Source organism: Elaeis guineensis, chromosome 11 (genome assembly GCF_000442705.2).
Source record: "Elaeis guineensis isolate ETL-2024a chromosome 11, EG11, whole genome shotgun sequence".
In the NCBI taxonomy this organism is placed as follows: Eukaryota; Viridiplantae; Streptophyta; class Magnoliopsida; order Arecales; family Arecaceae; genus Elaeis; species Elaeis guineensis.
This window is the reverse complement of record NC_026003.2, coordinates 120,900,526-120,913,313: the sequence shown is the minus strand read 5'-3', so window position 1 is coordinate 120,913,313 and position 12,788 is coordinate 120,900,526. Positions and strand designations below refer to the sequence as shown.

The following is a 12,788-nucleotide window of genomic DNA, read 5'->3' as shown; positions in this document are numbered from 1 at the left end:
AAAAAACAAATCTGTGTATGTGATGAGATATCCAAATTTTGCCACACCTGCACATTGCCTTCCATATCTTACCCAGTCCAAATAGTTGATTTTGTTGGAGTGTTTTTTGTTTTTTGATTAAAATTGTGTTGAGTTTGGTCTTCTTGGATTGAATTGTGGACTATACCGTGGGAAATCCATCCAGTTTTCGGGCTTTCGGCCGAAAGGCCATGGCCTCCATAGCTCCATCTGACCTAGTGTCACGCCCCGAACCCAACACCCGGGTCGGATACGTGATGGCCGCACACTCCTTAGAGCAAGCCCTAAAGAATATGCAAGGCCAAAATAAATCATTACAACCTTAACATCCATAACAATTAATTTCAATAATAATTCATAAAATTTTGTATAATTACAATTAACATTTCTTCAATTCTCTGATCAGATACTATGACACTCTATTTATCCTTCTGCTCACCCGTAAATCCAAACCATAGCCAATCTAAGTCATCCTGCAACTCTGAGAAAAAAAAAAAAGATGAAGGGATGTGAGCTTTACAGCCCAGTAAGAATTCCCATATCACACTGATATAGTAATATAGTCTGAAAATAAGGATAAGCAATAAAATATAAAATCTCATGTTCAATGTCCAGAATAATGCAAACATTCATAAATTTTCTGTCTTGTCAAAATAGATGCATCATCATATGTTAACCGGTGAAACACTTTTGTTCAACAATTGTTTCATATCTTATCTTTCATTTCTCCTTTCATAATCATATGATTTTAACATTTTCTTTCTGGCTCTGGACTATCCAAGTCTATACCTCAGTCATCATCCGGATCGAATCCACTTTAAAAAGTCTTTCAAGACTGTCCCAGGATGAGCTCCTGGCCGGCTGTCCCACGTACCAAAGCCCGTGAGAGGCTGTCCCAGGTATAAGCTCCTGGCGGGCTGTCCCAGGCATGAGCTCCTGGCCGGCTGATCCACCTGTAAGCCAGTGGGGGCTGTCCCAGGCATAAGCTCCTGGCGAGCTGTCCCAGGCATAAGCTCCTGGCCGGCTGTTCCACATGACAAGGCTAGTCCATACCATATATCTCTTTCATTTCATTTAATCATTATGTGTTGATTTCATCAATCAATTCTGTCTTGCATTATGATCAATTCAGATATGTCATATCCATATAATCATGCCATCAATCTCTGATACATATATATTGACATAACATACTCATGCTCAAAATCAAATAACAGTATCTCAGGTATAATAAATTCATCGATCTCAAATCCGACGATGCAAAACCAACGATGCAAGACCAACAGTAAAATAGCATATACATAATAGTGATCATGTATAGGGATTCTTACCTTTACCGGTGACTGATCCAAACACAGAAATCAATGTTCTTCTTTGATTTATGAATTTCTCTAACAAGATATTCCACTCGATATCATATGCAGACAATCATCTCTTCATAACCCTGATCAATATAAAAATCACATATATGGAGAAAATTATCGATAATCGATCTGATAACACAAATCTAGGATCTCTCTTAGGATTAACCAAAATTAGGATTTACCTAAGTATCTGGATCCTCCACTGATCCATAAGACTTCTAGAGAGAGAAAATCCATGAAGAGAGAGAAAATTCTAGAGAGAGAAAGTAGAGAGAGAAAGTGGAGAGAGAAACTTTCGTATCCTTCCGATGAGGCACTCATGATCGAGATCATCAGAGGTCCTATCAGGGTAACTCAATATGAATCAAGTGTTACAAATTTTGAATAGGATCGAACTGGGATCAGATCTACTGCACGAATTTCGGAGCAACCTCAGATCATCTTATTTTCATCTTCAAGTTTATTCTAGGATTCATGATGCAATCAGAGAGAAAAAAAAGATCCTAGAGAGACAAAATCCGTAAAGAGAGAGAAAAGTCTAGAGAGAGAATCTAGAGAGAGAAAATGTAGAGAGAGAAGGTACAGAGAGGAGAGAGAAAAGAGAGAGAAAGAAGAGAGAAAGGAGAGAGAGGAGAATTCTCTCCTTCTTCTTCTTTTTTATTTTATTTTATTTTATTTTTATTTTTATTTTTTTTCTCTTTCTCTTTTTCCTTTTTTTTTCTTTTCTTTTTCTTTTTCCTTTTTCTTTTCTTTTTCTTTTTCCTTTTTCTTTTCTTTTTCTTTTCTTCTTCTTCTTCCTTTCTTCTTTTCTTCCCGCGGCCTCCCTTGGCTGAAACAGGGGAGGACCGTGAGGTCCCCCCCCTCGATGGCTCGGGCTCCGACGGCTTGACCGGAGATCCGGCAACAGGTGGAGGCGGCGGTGAGCAATGGACGGCCGGCGGCAAGGTTCGGCCGGCAAAAATCAAAAAGAGATCGAAAAAAACAGGGGATTTCTTGTTCATGGATTTTCCGGCGAAGACGGTGGCCGACGGCGAGGCTTTGGGCCAGGGGAGAAAGGAAAGAGGGAGAGGAAGAAGGGGAGGGGCTTACCTCGAGCTCCGGCAGCCGAGAAGAACTCCGGCAATCTTTTTCTTTTCCATCTAAGAACCCGCGGATCTTTTTGAAAAAAATCCCTCAATCTCTCAAAATCCCGTGATAAAAACCTAAAGGAAGGGGAAAGGGAATTTTATAGAGGAGGAATCCGGTTTTTACTCGGATTCTCCACTCCTTTTCACGGTGGGAAGAAGACTCTCAACGGGAGTCTTCTTCCTCCCGATTCCTCTGTTTTTTTTTTTTTTTTTTTTTTCTAGGTCGTTACATTCTCCCCTCCTTAAAATAATTTCGTCCTCGAAATTAGGTTATGTCGTTTGAGATATCTATTTCAAAGTATACATTCTTCATGTCATTCTCAAGCTTACAATAATGTCTTTTATTTCTCATGATCTTGTTATAACAAAATTATTTAAAATTTCAAACTCATCCCTTCTTATTGATTTCTCAACTTTTTGAAGAACTGTAACATTTTAAACTTGTATTAATATACCACCGTTATTTGTCTAATACATTTCACTCGAAATTCATAATTATCTCATACTACCCCTGATAAATAAAGATCAAACATCGAGCACTCTTTACAATCATCGATTTCTTTCTTCACTTGATTTTTTTCAACAAATTTTTATATATATAGACTCTCATCTTAAGAAAAATCTCAATCTTCTATATCAGTTCAAGTAACAATATTAGATTTTTTTTAAAAAAAAATATGAGATCTATGTCAGGACATTCTAAATTTGAACTAATATCAGAACTATCAAGCTATTAATAAACTTGAGATATCTAAAATTTTTTTTGCATTATCTATAATGAAGCAACCTACTAACAAAATTTATCTGACTATGATCAGATTAAAAATTATTCTTTATTAACAACTAATGTATTCCATAATATCTTCAGAATCAAAGAATTAATATTTCTAATCAATTTAACCCACCATGCTTTTGCTGCGCATTCTGATCTTGATTTATCAAATTATATAATTATATCAAAGATAAAAATATCCTTATATGTTAGATCGATCCAAGCTAGATCCAACCTTCAAATTTTAGATAAACTTAGGGCAAAATTTTAAGTTTCTTCATCTTTACTACCTTTGGGTATAGCATATAAAAATTAAATCTTGATCTACTTCCTATATTTGAAATTATTGTATAAGTTTCATCACTCTTTCAAGAATCCAACATATCTAGAATCAATTAGAGTTAACTTTAGATTTACCTTACAATCATTTAGATAATTCTAAATCAATCTTCTTTTTTTTTTAAAAGAATTAATTCTAATTTGACAACTAAAAGAACTCAAGTCAACATCCTTAAGTAGAATCAACTTGATTATTTCTTATAGAATTCTCTTCATCATAACTATTAATATTAATCAATAAATCTATACAAAATCTTGTCCCTTGTATAAGTCATTCAAACTTTAACACTAGTAAGATATCTTATTTCAATTCAGAAATTCAAACTCTGACTTGAATAATTAATACACTTCACCATCTTCAACAATCACAAGAAAAATTAAAAAAAATCTAATCCAAAGATAGTAATATGAATTATTAAAGATTTCATCATAACCTGTATATCGTACTCTGACAAAATAAATTTTCTTCTTTACTTTAACAACAATATCAAAATACTTTTGATCTACTTAGAAAAATAAACTTTTGACTTGAAATTCAATGCAACTTGAAAGATCAAGGAATCATATTCAGAATATAATATTTTGAGTAACCAAAAATTTTACCAAGATGTGTATCTCATATTCTCATAATAAAATTCAAGTATATTTTTCATTTAAAATTGAGTTTCATATATGATCCTCTTATAGATTCAATGTTCAAAAAATATTTCTCTCTCATATGATGAAATTTCTTCTTAGACCATACCCTAATTAACTTTCTTTTGATAAATCCAAATTCATAACGCATCAGACAATTATCATCGAAATTAGAAAAGTATCATGATCTTCAATCATAAAATCATCTAGTATTCTCAACATAACTTATCAATACCTCCCACTTCATTCCAAGGTCAACTCTTTTCATACTTAGGTCAACCTTACTAATTGAAATCCAAGATATAACTCGTCAATTTTATTATAGATAACATATGCCACTTATGCATAAATTCCATCTTAATATCTATTGATTCGAAATCTAAATATTAAATCTTCTCTTTCATATCTATCGTGTTCCTCATGATCATAACCTAAGTTCAGATATCACTAGAATTACAATTCTGAATAATTATAACCTTAAACTCAAATACCACTTAAATCATATTTTCTAGTGATCATAACCTAAACTCTAATATCATTTTATCATACCTTTAATGATCAAAATCTTAAACTCTGATATTATCAATCATACTTTAGTGATTATAATCCCAAAGTTTTGATATCACTTATATGACAATCCCTAGTGACCTTAAACTTGGCTCTAGTACTATTCTGTCATATCCTAATCACTTATATCATTGTCTCCAAATGAACGTAACCTAAGCTCTAAGCTCAGATGCCACTCTGTCACATCCTACTGATCTTACATAAAGTTTTAATATCTCTTCATAATCTCTAGTGATCTTAAACCTAAGCTTTGATATTATTCTATCACATCCAAATCATTTATATTGTAATCTCCAATGATCATAACCTAAGCTCTGATATTACTCTGTAATATTCTAATCACTCATATCATAATCCCTAACGATCATATCCTATGCTCTGATACCATTTTGTCACGCCCCGAACCCAACACCCGGGTCGGATACGTGATGGCCGCACACTCCTTAGAGCAAGCCCTAAAGAATATGCAAGGCCAAAATAAATCATTACAACCTTAACATCCATAACAATTAATTTCAATAATAATTCATAAAATTTTGTATAATTACAATTAACATTTCTTCAATTCTCTGATCAGATACTATGACACTCTATTTATCCTTCTGCTCACCCGTAAATCCAAACCATAGCCAATCTAAGTCATCCTGCAACTCTGAGAAAAAAAAAAAAGATGAAGGGATGTGAGCTTTACAGCCCAGTAAGAATTCCCATATCACACTGATATAGTAATATAGTCTGAAAATAAGGATAAGCAATAAAATATAAAATCTCATGTTCAATGTCCAGAATAATGCAAACATTCATAAATTTTCTGTCTTGTCAAAATAGATGCATCATCATATGTTAACCGGTGAAACACTTTTGTTCAACAATTGTTTCATATCTTATCTTTCATTTCTCCTTTCATAATCATATGATTTTAACATTTTCTTTCTGGCTCTGGACTATCCAAGTCTATACCTCAGTCATCATCCGGATCGAATCCACTTTAAAAAGTCTTTCAAGACTGTCCCAGGATGAGCTCCTGGCCGGCTGTCCCACGTACCAAAGCCCGTGAGAGGCTGTCCCAGGTATAAGCTCCTGGCGGGCTGTCCCAGGCATGAGCTCCTGGCCGGCTGATCCACCTGTAAGCCAGTGGGGGCTGTCCCAGGCATAAGCTCCTGGCGAGCTGTCCCAGGCATAAGCTCCTGGCCGGCTGTTCCACATGACAAGGCTAGTCCATACCATATATCTCTTTCATTTCATTTAATCATTATGTGTTGATTTCATCAATCAATTCTGTCTTGCATTATGATCAATTCAGATATGTCATATCCATATAATCATGCCATCAATCTCTGATACATATATATTGACATAACATACTCATGCTCAAAATCAAATAACAGTATCTCAGGTATAATAAATTCATCGATCTCAAATCCGACGATGCAAAACCAACGATGCAAGACCAACAGTAAAATAGCATATACATAATAGTGATCATGTACAGGGATTCTTACCTTTACCGGTGACTGATCCAAACACAGAAATCAATGTTCTTCTTTGATTTATGAATTTCTCTAACAAGATATTCCACTCGATATCATATGCAGACAATCATCTCTTCATAACCCTGATCAATATAAAAATCACATATATGGAGAAAATTATCGATAATCGATCTGATAACACAAATCTAGGATCTCTCTTAGGATTAACCAAAATTAGGATTTACCTAAGTATCTGGATCCTCCACTGATCCATAAGACTTCTAGAGAGAGAAAATCCATGAAGAGAGAGAAAATTCTAGAGAGAGAAAGTAGAGAGAGAAAGTGGAGAGAGAAACTTTCGTATCCTTCCGATGAGGCACTCATGATCGAGATCATCAGAGGTCCTATCAGGGTAACTCAATATGAATCAAGTGTTACAAATTTGAATAGGATCGAACTGGGATCAGATCTACTGCACGAATTTCGGAGCAACCTCAGATCATCTTATTTTCATCTTCAAGTTTATTCTAGGATTCATGATGCAATCAGAGAGAAAAAAAAGATCCTAGAGAGACAAAATCCGTAAAGAGAGAGAAAAGTCTAGAGAGAGAATCTAGAGAGAGAAAATGTAGAGAGAGAAGGTACAGAGAGGAGAGAGAAAAGAGAGAGAAAGAAGAGAGAAAGGAGAGAGAGGAGAATTCTCTCCTTCTTCTTCTTTTTTATTTTATTTTATTTTATTTTTATTTTTATTTTTTTTCTCTTTCTCTTTTTCCTTTTTTTTTCTTTTCTTTTTCTTTTTCCTTTTTCTTTTCTTTTTCTTTTTCCTTTTTCTTTTCTTTTTCTTTTCTTCTTCTTCTTCCTTTCTTCTTTTCTTCCCGCGGCCTCCCTTGGCTGAAACAGGGGAGGACCGTGAGGTCCCCCCCCTCGATGGCTCGGGCTCCGACGGCTTGACCGGAGATCCGGCAACAGGTGGAGGCGGCGGTGAGCAATGGACGGCCGGCGGCAAGGTTCGGCCGGCAAAAATCAAAAAGAGATCGAAAAAAACAGGGGATTTCTTGTTCATGGATTTTCCGGCGAAGACGGTGGCCGACGGCGAGGCTTTGGGCCAGGGGAGAAAGGAAAGAGGGAGAGGAAGAAGGGGAGGGGCTTACCTCGAGCTCCGGCAGCCGAGAAGAACTCCGGCAATCTTTTTCTTTTCCATCTAAGAACCCGCGGATCTTTTTGAAAAAAATCCCTCAATCTCTCAAATCCCGTGATAAAACCTAAAGGAAGGGGAAAGGGAATTTTATAGAGGAGGAATCCGGTTTTTACTCGGATTCTCCACTCCTTTTCACGGTGGGAAGAAGACTCTCAACGGGAGTCTTCTTCCTCCCGATTCCTCTGTTTTTTTTTTTTTTTTTTTTTCTAGGTCGCTACACCTAGGCTACACTACTGTCCTCTACCCATTGCTCGAGCCCGCATCAATTACTGTGCAATAGGATCAGGGTCAAAACTCACCGAGTTCGGATCCTCCTAGTGGAGCTCACTTGCGCTTCAGCGTACATGGCCAGTGCGCAAGCACTACAGTAAAAGAGGGAATTAACCATCATTTTTGCCGATGCTTTTTGAAAGTGTCGGCAGATTGTGCTGACCTGCCGACGCTTTTAAAAAGCATTATGTTTTCAACGACGCTTAAAAGCATCGTAAAATTTAACATTGTCAACGCCGACGCTTTTAGCAAAAGCATCGTTAAAAAAAGAAAATGCCGACGCTTTTTTGCGTCATTATTTAACGACGTTAAAAAGCATCGTTAGGTTCGCTTAATCTGACCCCCATTCTCCTGTGTCCTAATCTATCTGCCATTGCCCCCTCCCATCCATTCCTCCCGTTCCCCCGTGCCCTAATCCCCTCCCATGCCCTAAAAAGCATCGTTAGGTTCACAGGCCCAAAAGACCCCCTCGGTTCTCCTCCCCGATCCGGTCGCATCCCACCATCCCCCTCTCCGACGCCGTACCCCACTGCCCCCCCTCCACCCGCCCCGCCCCCCGGCCCGGCCACCGACCCAATCGACAGGTGGCCCCCCTGTCCTCCCTCCCCGGCCTCCGACACCCATCCCCGACGCCGCACCCCACTGCCCCCCGGCCCGGCCACCGACCCAGCCGATAGGTGGCCCCCCTGTCCTCCATCCCCGGCCCTCCCAGCGGGCCGTGCTCCTTGGCCCCCTTGCTCCCCGACCGCATCACTTCCCTTCCAGCTACCGGTGCTCCTCCGCTCCCTCACTCTCCGACCTTTGGTATATAATTTAATTTTTTTTAAATATATTTTGGATAATTTAAAATAGATAAAATATATATTAATTATTGACTGTCATATTTTTTTATTGAATGCAGGTATTTGACAAAAACAATATCGTCCAGTATTTTTTCATATTATTGTCCACTGTAAGTAATTTATTTCTCTAATAATGTTTTGTTTTTTAGATTGAAAGATTATTCTCGTGTATGGCATTATTTGGAAGTGTACGTAATAGTTAGAGGATTTAGATAATATTTTAATTATTTTTATTAATTATTTCTAGATTTAATTGTGATGCCTTAGCTTTTGATGGCTAGACTGACCTTGGGAAAGAGATTGTTTGTTTTATTGTATATAAGAATTTTAAATGACTTGGTTAAGATGCATGCTAGTCGTAAGGGTTTATTTTGTTGATTCTTTTATTATTTAGTTGCCATCGAATAATTATCTAATTTAGTTGTTAAAAGTTTATGACACAGTGCACAATATTTAATTAACATGCACGAAACTTGGGTCTCGGCCTTGCGCGCTCGGGTCTTTGGTCCCAGTTGGCGCCGAAGGCATCCAGCCCTACGCGCTCAGGCCGATGAAAGATGTCAGGTAATATTAATTATGAATTAATTTTAAAAAAAATTATATTACATAGAACCATAGACCTGTCTTTTGATTAATGTATATATTCTATTGTATCTGTACATTTATTTATTTTTGTACGGATAAAAGAATTATGTACATTGGTCAATTGATTGTCTAGTATGGATAGTTTGAAAAATGTGAGTAATTTTATAGGTCATTACAATAATCAAATGGTATGCTGAGGGTTCGAAAAAAATTTCGGACGGTATTTTTCTTTTGTTCTTCCTATACGGGAGAACTAAAAAAAAATACTGCCGAAATTTTTTTCGACTCTTGTTGCATATTATTTGATTACTGTAATTGACCTATAGAATTAATGCACTTTTTGAATGGGATAGGACCTTCTTTACCTATTAGTTGATGATAGCAAGTATTTACTATGTAAACCATATCATATCTAGATATATTTTTGAGTCTTCAAGTTATATAATGAACTACAATAGCTGTTATTTTTTTGGATTTTATGAAATGACTGATATTTTTTACTCATTGCATTAATATAGATTGTATAATTTTTTTTATTTTTAGATAAAATTGCAAGTTCGATCATTTTTATCCTACAATGGACAAAAGTTGGATAAATAAATCAAGGAATAGTAAAGAATATTTAGATGGAGTTCATGACTTCATTAAATTTGGTATGGAGAAAAGTATTTTGAATGGAAAGATTTTATGTCCATGTCGGAAATGTGTAAATAGTTCTTCTTTCATCCATAAATTATTGAAAAATATTTGGTATGGAATAATTTTTTAAGAGGTTATACCGACTAGATTTTTCATGGAGAATCTATGTTGCCATCATCATGTAACCAACCTCTGACTCATTTTGGATCCACTAGCCTACAAGACAATTCTGCAAGAGGTGATGATATAAGTGGTTTGATCACAGATGCTTTTGAACTTGGTGTTCAAAATTTAAGAGAATCCAGTAGTATACAAGAAACAGTTGGGATGTTTGATGGATGTACGCATACGGAACGTATGCATGTTGAGGAGCCTATACATACATCTAATGATGAGACAGCTCGTTATCACACCTTAATGAAAGATGCAGATGAAGAATTATATATAGATGATATGAAATTTTTTAAGATTTTTTTTCTTGTACATTTATTTCATTTAAAATATTTGAATGAATGGTCTGGGAAGAGTTTTACCATGCTGCTCAAGTTATTAAAGGATGCATTTTCAGAAAGCACTCGTTTACCACCATCGTATTATGAAGCCAAGAAAGTAGTAAAGAAATTGGATCTTGGATATGAAAAGATTCATAGTTGTCCGAAAGATTGTATGTTATATCGAAGTGAAAATGCTAATCAAAAGTCATGCAATGTATGTGGATCTTCAAGATAGATAACACAAAAAGAAGATCGAGATGATGTACTGAATAAATTGGATGCAACGCGGAGTAAAAAGAAATCGACGAAGGTATTGCGTTACTTTCCTCTTATATCTAGATTGAAAAGGATTTATGTATCATCAAAAACAGCTTCATCAGTGAGATGGCATGATGAAGGACGTACAAAGGATGGAATGTTGAGACATCCAGCAGATAGTCTTCAATGGAAAGCATTTGATGATAGGCATCCTGATTGTGCCTCTGATGTTCGCAGTGTTAGGTTTGGCTTAGCTTCTGATGGCTTCAATCCATTTCAGACCCTGAGTTCTACCTACAGCACTTGGCCAGTCATTTTGATACCTTACAATTTGCCACCATGGATGTGCATGAAACAATCATCACTTATCTTGTCAATGGTTATTCCAGGAGATAAGGGTCCAGGTAATGATATTGATATTTTCCTACAGCCTTTAATAGAGGAATTAAAACAGTTGTGGAAGAGTATTGATGCATTTGATGCTTCCAATGGCCAAACATTTAAACTACGGACAGCTTTGTTATGGACTATTAATGATTTTTCAGCATATGCCAATTTATCTGGCTGGAGTACAAAGGGACGGGTCGCATGTTCTTATTGTGGAGATTCAACACATTCAATTTTGTTAAAATATGGAGGTAAATTTTGTTACATGGGACATCATCGATGATTGAAAGCAAATCATCCATTTCGATTTCAGAAAGATTTATTTGATAGTACTATAGAATTGGGATGTGCCCCTATTCTACTTTTTGGAACTGATGTTCATAGACAAATGGATGGCATCAATTACAGCTATGGTAAGCACTCAAAGTTCTCTAAAAAAAGAAGAAGGGATGATGTTGAAATCTCAATGCACGAAGGGTTACCAGAGGAAGTTAGTATCAGTATTATAGATACAGAGGTGTTTCAAGATCCAGACAATTATTTCGAGGATAAAAATGTGGAAGACACACAGATAGCATCTACACAACAGTCCAGTAAATATTTATGAAAAAAATGAAGTATCTTTTTTGACTTACCTTATTAGAAACATAATCTTATTCGGTACAATCTTAATGTCATGCATATAGAGAAAAATGTTTGTGATAATTTACTTGAAACATTTTTAAACCTTCATGGAAAGAGCAAAGATAACATGAAGGCACATCTTGATTTAAAAGAAATGGATATCCGACAGGAGCTTCATCCTAAAATGCTTGCTAATGATAGAATTTATGTGCCTCCTGCATGTTACACAATGTCTGCTCGAGAAAAGAATAATTTTTTGAGAGTTTTGAAAAGTATCAAAGTACCTGATGGACATGCATCAAATATTTCACGATGTGTGCATCTAAAGGATCGAAAATTTTTAAATCTTAAAAGTCATGACGGTCACATATTGATACAAGATATCTTTCCAATAGCTTTAAGATCGTCATTGCTGAAACAAGTTGTTGCAATTGTACTTTTATTATCGTTATTCTTTAAGGCATTATGTTCAAAAGTTATTGATCCTCGAAAACATAATCAGTTAGAGTCCGACATTGCAATGACATTTTGCCAGATGAGAAAGATTTTTCCTCCTAGATTTCTCATTATTATGGTACATCTGCTCATTCACCTAGCTTCAGAAGTTAAAGTTAGTGGACCGGTACATTATAGATGGATGTATTCTATTGAGGGGTATTATTGTAAATCTTAAATCTTTTGATAATTTTATTAAAAATAACAGTATACTGATATTTTAATAAATATTTAATTCTTGAAGGTATCTTGTGCGTCTTAAAGATTATGTGCGAAACAGAGCCTATCCCGAGGGCTCGATTGCTGAAGGATATATTGCTGATGAATGTTTGATATTTTGTTCAAGATATCTTCAAGGTGTAGAGACTATTTTTAGTCGACCTCAACGACATAATGACTTTGTGAAAAATGCAGAACTGTATAAATTCTCAACTGCTGAAAAATTCTTGAGAAGAGCTGAAAATATTGTACTTGATCAAAAATTCTTAGCACAAGCACATCGTTATGTGTTACTTCATAGTGACATAATATCTGACCATCGCAGGTCAGTATATTTAAGACATGACATCAAGATTTAAATTTTATATTAGATATAATATTCTAAATGATATATTTATATTTTATGCAGTAAATTTTTAATTTATCAGAGACGAGTCAATCATAACATTTATCCTAATGCAAGGATTGAACAGCGATGGTTG

The 12,788-nt window shown here is 35.7% G+C and overlaps 2 long non-coding RNA genes and 1 pseudogene across 2 annotated transcripts; 1 reads left to right on the top strand and 2 right to left on the bottom strand.

The window, feature by feature from the left end:
• Positions 1-229: 229 nt before the first annotated feature.
• LOC140852543 (uncharacterized) lies at positions 230-2,614 on the bottom strand. The gene is made up of 3 exons (XR_012135436.1): positions 2,472-2,614; positions 1,350-1,462; positions 230-499 (listed from the first exon to the last, which is right to left on the bottom strand). It is a non-coding gene; the product is annotated as an uncharacterized lncRNA (long non-coding RNA).
• Positions 2,615-4,488: 1,874 nt separating this feature from the next.
• Positions 4,489-7,512, bottom strand: LOC140852523 (uncharacterized). The gene is made up of 3 exons (XR_012135416.1): positions 7,447-7,512; positions 6,326-6,438; positions 4,489-5,475 (listed from the first exon to the last, which is right to left on the bottom strand). It is a non-coding gene; the product is annotated as an uncharacterized lncRNA (long non-coding RNA).
• A 2,674-nt stretch (positions 7,513-10,186) lies between these two features.
• Positions 10,187-12,265, top strand: LOC140852436 (uncharacterized; annotated as a pseudogene).
• Positions 12,266-12,788: the final 523 nt, after the last annotated feature.